The sequence below is a fragment of the Leptidea sinapis genome, chromosome 19, assembly GCF_905404315.1.
Source record: "Leptidea sinapis chromosome 19, ilLepSina1.1, whole genome shotgun sequence".
Taxonomy (NCBI): domain Eukaryota; kingdom Metazoa; phylum Arthropoda; class Insecta; order Lepidoptera; family Pieridae; genus Leptidea; species Leptidea sinapis.
In genome coordinates this window covers 11,640,648-11,646,869 of record NC_066283.1, presented here as the reverse complement: position 1 = coordinate 11,646,869, position 6,222 = coordinate 11,640,648, and positions in this window count along the sequence as shown.

Here is a 6,222-nt window from a genome sequence, read left to right as displayed (position 1 = left end):
GAAAGTGACTCATGGCGTAACTTCAAAAAATGATCAAACTTTAAATTCATCTCAGGATGCACCAAAGAAGGGAACAATTCCTTTTTATTTTAAACCAAATAAAGTTGATGACAGCAAAAATGGGGAAAAACTGTTTTTTCGTGCCAAAAATTAATAATTCAACATGCACTTGTAAAGTTCTTCACCAAAATGTTGCTGGCTTTCTAGCAAAGAAAGACTTAATAGAAATCATGGTTGAAGATCTGCAAAATACAGATAAAATTGACATACTATGCTTCACGGAAACATTCATTCCAAAAGGGCATGAAAGTAATATAAAACTAAATGGGTATCTGTTAGCATCAAATTACAGTAGAATAAAAAGAAGGGGTGGTGTTTGTATATTAACATCACAAGGGATAGGATCAAAAAATTTAGAATACCTACATACTTTGTGTGAACCGAAAGCATTTGAATGTTGTGGGATAGACATAGTGGACAAAAATTTGTTTATCATTTGTATCTACAGGACACCTGATTCTGATGTAAGTATATTTTTTGAAAAACTAAGAACCGTGCTTCAGAAATACTGTAAAAAGAATAAAAAAATTATTATATCAGGAGATTTTAATATTAATACACTGAATTGTAATAAAATCTCTCAACAGTTAAAGCAAATCGTGCAAAACTTTAACTTTAGATTACACATTAATCTACCAACGAGAAATAGCACATGCATTGATCATATAATAAGTAATATTGATGGCGCTATAGGTTCTTTACATAATTACGATATTTCTGACCATAACACAGCACAAATTCTAAGTTTCGAAAGTGTTAACATTAAAAATAAAATATCTATGTTTATGTACAAACGTAATTATAGTAATTATAATATTGAGATATTCAAAAATTACCTAAAAAGCTTGTCGTTCAATGAAGTCTATGAAGAAAAAAATTTCAATAACGCTTTTAGCAAATTTCATTCCTTAGTAACTCTATTATATAGACTTTGTTTTCCGAGAATAAAAATTAAAAATATGGAATCCAATGGAAAGCCCAAATGGATAACTAAAGGTATTCGAATAAGCTGTAAAATAAAAAGAGTATTAAGATATAGAAAATGTAGAAAAAAAGACGATAGCAATAAGAATAATTATTTGAAATATGCAAGAACACTTAAATATTGTATTGCCACATCAAAAAAATTGAGTAATACCCATTATGTAGCAAACAGTAAAAACATATGCTATGCGACGTGGAGAATTATTAAAAATGAAACAAAAAGTAACAATAGTGACACTTGTATAGAATCAGTTATAGTAAATAATAATGAGATTAATAATACTAAAGATATAGCAAACAGTTTTAATGATTATTGGATAAATTTGACTAACAGCAGTGATAAATGTCTGACAAAGCGAAAGTTGAAACCTTGTATAAATCAAAATAAAACTGGAAGTAGTATTTTTCTCAATCCAGTAACGGAAAACGAAACATTAAAAATAATACAATTGTTGAGGAATACTAAAGCAGTAGGCTATGATGAAATTCTCACAAAAATTATTAAAATATGCAAAGATGAACTAGTACCAGTTATAACATACCTAATCAATTTGTCGTTTGAAACTGGTGAATTCCCAGACGCACTAAAATTATCGGTGGTCAAGCCACTACATAAAAAAGACGATAAAAAACAACTTAATAACTACCGCCCAATCGCACTCGTATCTATTTTTTCAAAAGTCTTTGAGAAAGCAATGTATGGTCGTTTAACAATTTTTTTTACAAAAAATAATATAATAAACAAGCAACAATTTGGCTTTCAAAAAAACAAGTCGACAACATTAGCTGCATTTAAACTGGTTAACAAAATAGCAGAAAATATAGATTCAAAAAAACCAACGTGTGTAATATTTTTTGATATGAGCAAGGCTTTTGACTTCGTATCACACACCATCTTGTTGGATAAGTTGGAGCAAAATGGCGTTAGAGGACCAGCTCTTAACTGGATGGAGTCCTACTTAAAAGACCGTAAGCAATGTGTGGAGATCAATTCTATCGACGAAAAGGCTACCATAATTGCCCAACAATCAAACTTTAAATTAAATAGATTTGGTGTTCCGCAAGGAAGCGTCCTTGGACCATTATTATTTTTAATTTATATTAATGACCTGCCTAGTGTGACAAAAAATGACTGTTATTTATTTGCCGTTGATATATCAATAATTATGACATGTAATAATAAAAATGAGATTGATATTTATGAAAGTGAAATTAATAATGAAATTAATACAGTGGTAAATTGGCTAGAGGATAATAATCTTCAAGTTAATATTAAAAAAACCTCATTTATGCAATTTAGTTTAAGTAACCGCTCTAATAACTATAGCCTTAAGATAAATTATACAAATACCCAAATAGAAGAAGCTTTGCATGTTCAATTTTTAGGAGTACTTCTAGATAAAAATCTAAAATGGAAAGAGCATGTAGACATGGTATGCCAAAAAATTGATAGATATGTTTATGTGTTATATAGATTGCGTAAAACGGCTTTACAAAGTACAGTCCTGGCAGCTTATCATGGTTATGTCGCATCAGTACTTCGATATGGACTAATCTTGTGGGGAAACTCTAGCGAGGCTAATAGGGCTTTCATGGCCCAAAAGAGATGCTTAAGAGCTATGACAGGAGCTTTTTACTTTGATTCGTGTGAACCACTGTTTAAAGAATTACGTATTCTTCCATTTCCCTGTATGTATATATACGAAATATGTATCTTTGTCAAACAACATGACCATTTATTTACAAAAGCAAGAGATATTTATCCGAGAAATACAAGAAACGGTGGCAGACTGGTGATTGCACACAAATTTCATAATGCATCCTACGGAAAATGTAGCTATGTCATGTGTATAAAAATATTTAATAAACTCCCTCCAAGCTTACGCGTATTACCCGTCCAACGATTTAAAAAGGATCTTTTTACATGGCTTATAGATAAATGTTTTTATTCCATAAATGAAATGTTGACACATTAGGTTAAATTAAATTGACTTTAAAATATATATTAATTCTAGTCTTTAAATAATGACATTTAAAATAATAATTATAATTTAAATTAACCTAAGTGCTTAAAATATAGAGTTTGTTAATCAATTATAATAATAACTAGAATTTTGTTAATAGTAATTTTGCATGCCAGAAATGGCCGATAACATTGATACATTAAAACTACTTACACCCATTGTTACATGTTTTCTAGCAAAATAAAGAATTTATTTATTTATTTATTTATTTATTTATTTAATACTGTGGAAATAACTAAAGTATACTAGTCGCGCCGTATCTATGTCAGTTAATTGTCTAATTTTTTTAACCGCGTATGCTGCAGAACTAAGTCTGTTCGATAATCCTTCAATATGGGGGCCCCATTGTAATTTGGAATCTAGAGTTATGCCAAGAAATATAGCAGATTCCACCGGTTCTATCACCTCTCCGTTTAACAAAACATTTGCATTTACATTTTTGACATTTGGTACGGTAAATTTAATGAATTTAGTTTTCTTGCTATTTAACAATAGGTTATTAGCGCTAAACCAGTACACGATGTCAGATAAAATATCGTTCACTTCGTCATACATAGCTTGGTTTCTTTTCACTTTGAAAATCAGTGAAGTATCGTCCGCAAACAATACTACCTTATGTTTTTTCTCTATAAGATTAGGAAGATCATTTATATAGATAAGGAAGAGGAATGGTCCAAGAATAGACCCTTGTGGTACCCCCATACTGAGAGGAGTCCCAGGAGATCTCCTGCCATTCACGTCTACCCTCTGAATTCTATTGTTTAGATATGAAGTCAGAAGCGAAGTTCCTTTTATGCCATAGTGGTATAGCTTCCTGACCTGCGTTGATCAAAAGCCTTAGATAAATCACAGAAGATGCCAAGTGCATTCTGCGATTCCTCCCAGGCATCAAAAATATTCTTGATCAGCTCAACACCTGCATCCGTTGTTGAACGTCCCCTAGTAAAGCCAAATTGTTTCAAATGAAGTAACTTATGAGAGTTAAAGTAAGTAAGCATTTGGCTTAAAATTATTTTTCAAAAATTTTACTAAGGGTCGGCAAAACCGACACAGGTCGATAGTTGTTCGGGTCAGAAGAGCATCCCGACTTAAATATTGGTGTAATTTTACTATGTTTCAGAAGGTCAGGAAACACGCCACGATTAATACAATTATTAAATACTATTGCAAGATATGGTGCTATGACATCAATTATTGAACTTATTATTTTAACAGAAATGCCCCATATATCAGCAGTTTTTTTCATGTCTAGAGATTTAAAAGTTTTAATTATTTCTCCAGGGCTAACAAAACTAAAATTGAAACTTTGTTGACATCCTATACCATTTTCCAGAAGAAGTGACTCAGCAACACTGGTGGAGGACAAGAGTGTTTGTGATAGAAACTGGAATCTCAGAAAAAAAATTCTCAAACGCAGTAGCAACTTCCTGCTGAGATTGAATTATTGTATTGTTTATTGATAGATTATATTCAATGTTGCGGTCTTTCAATCTTCCAGATTCTCAGTTAATAACATTCCAAGTCATCTTTATTTTATTTGGTGCATTTTTAATTATTTGTCTGATATGCATAGACTTTGCAATAGAACAAACACTTTTAAATAATTTAGAGTATTTTTTAACATACTCGAGAAAAGATGTATCATGATTATACAATGATCTCTCACTATACAGTTCATATAGCCTTTGTCTGCTCCGATGAATGCCAGCTGTTGCCCAATCATTAAATGACAGGAGACCACCTGATTTGACTGTCTTAGAAGTAAATATAGAAGCAAACTCTGTTTTAATTATTTTAAATAACATATCATACATTTCATTTGGATTAATATTATATTTGAATAAATCCAAATTTGAGAGTTTAACTGACACATTGCCTCTATATTTCTCCATTCGCCTATTATTCACAGGAACAAACGTAAACTTTTTAATTTTAGTACATTTATTGACCTCAATATTAAAAGAGGCTAACTGACCAAAGTGGTCTGAACTCAGTTTGTTCATTATTGCCTAAGAAATGGGTTTATAATTGGTAAATATGTTATCAATACAGCTTTTGGAGGTGCCAGTTACTCTAGTAGGCTCTAAGAAAATATTGGATAAATCATATGATTTGAATAAAGATCTGAAATCTGGTTGAGGATTTTTCTAATAAATTAATATTAAAATCACCACATATCATGATATACTTCTTAGACTCAGATAATTTTAATAAAACCTCCTCCAATACACTCTCAAATAATTCATATACTGCATCTGAGGGTCTGTATATACTAACAACAATGGCGCACTTGAGCTCTGCACGGGCTATTTCAATTGTACGTTCAACAGAGAGGCCCACAATATCTTCTCGTTCTTTGAATTTAAATAATTTACTTACAAGAATAAGAGAGCCGCCACGTGTAGCTTTTTCTCTGCTAAACGCACTTGATGACCACTGAAGTTAAAGATGAGCTCATATTTTCTCTCTGTTAAACATAAAATATGTATATCTTTATGATTTATAAATAACTCCAGTTCAAGTTCTTTACCTAATAATCCTTGCATGTTTTGGTGCATCAGGTTTGCAATTTTACAATTATTACTTATTCTAGTACTTGTTATATTACATTGTGTTTTTACACTGCTAGAGGAGTCCCCTATTGTCTTATTGTTTAATTTTTATTATTACACTACTTACTTTGATACCTACGCAAATTAATTTGCAATGGGAAGACTAAAGGAACTTTCTACTTCAAATGTCACGAGGGGCTGCTGAAAACCAGTGTTGTGTTGGTGTCTTCTGCACTGACACAACAATATACTGAGTCAGCTCCTTTTAGCAGGGAATCACGCTCACACTGTTATTTTTATTTATTTATTATTAATTTTTTATAATATTTGTTACGTTATTTAATTTAGTATTTTAATATTTTAATTCATATTGTAAATTATTGTTTTTTGTGTGAGTGTTTTTTATTGCTAATAAAGTGTGTTTCTATTTCTATTTCTATTTCTAAATTGAAAATTAGTGATTCAGAATCAGATTTTAATCAACGGCTAGTGCTCGTTAGATTAATAGTGTTATGTGGGCTAGTGTTTACTATGTGTAAAATAATCTGGTGCTAGATAGAGTAACAGTGGTCTCTGATTAGAGCAGAGTGCAGAGCTAAGTA